The sequence below is a fragment of the Cinclus cinclus genome, chromosome 2 (genome assembly GCF_963662255.1).
Source record: "Cinclus cinclus chromosome 2, bCinCin1.1, whole genome shotgun sequence".
Taxonomy (NCBI): Eukaryota; Metazoa; Chordata; class Aves; order Passeriformes; family Cinclidae; genus Cinclus; species Cinclus cinclus.
The window spans coordinates 27,745,532-27,745,978 of NC_085047.1; positions in this window are offsets into that span (position 1 = coordinate 27,745,532).

Genomic DNA, 447 nt, shown 5'->3' on the forward strand with positions numbered 1-447 from the left:
AAGCAGAAATACAGGAAAGACAGCAGTGCAGTAGGACAACGTGTTGCAAGGCTGATATGAATCTTCCTGGCATGGACTGACTGTGAAGCCTTGTGATAAACCAGCATCCCTAGTCAGAATGGTCTAGGTAGCAAGGATAAAGCACTGTAACTCTATCGCTTGCTGGGACTGGTTTCACTGGCTGATTTCTGAAGTGAGAAATTTCCCTTGAGGAAAGGGAGGTAGGGAGGAAAGGAAGGTCAACGACTCCTTTAACCAAAAAGTCGGTGAAGCCTCTGCTTCAAATTTTGACTAATGGTTAAGAGCAGAGGCAATTGCTCAAAATCCAAATTTGGGAATTTTCCCAAAAGGGCACAGGCTGATTGATCATTACAGAGTCATTAGCTGATCATTAACCACAGCTGTTTTTCCTCTGTACAATCCTTATACTTGTATTGGACAAACAGG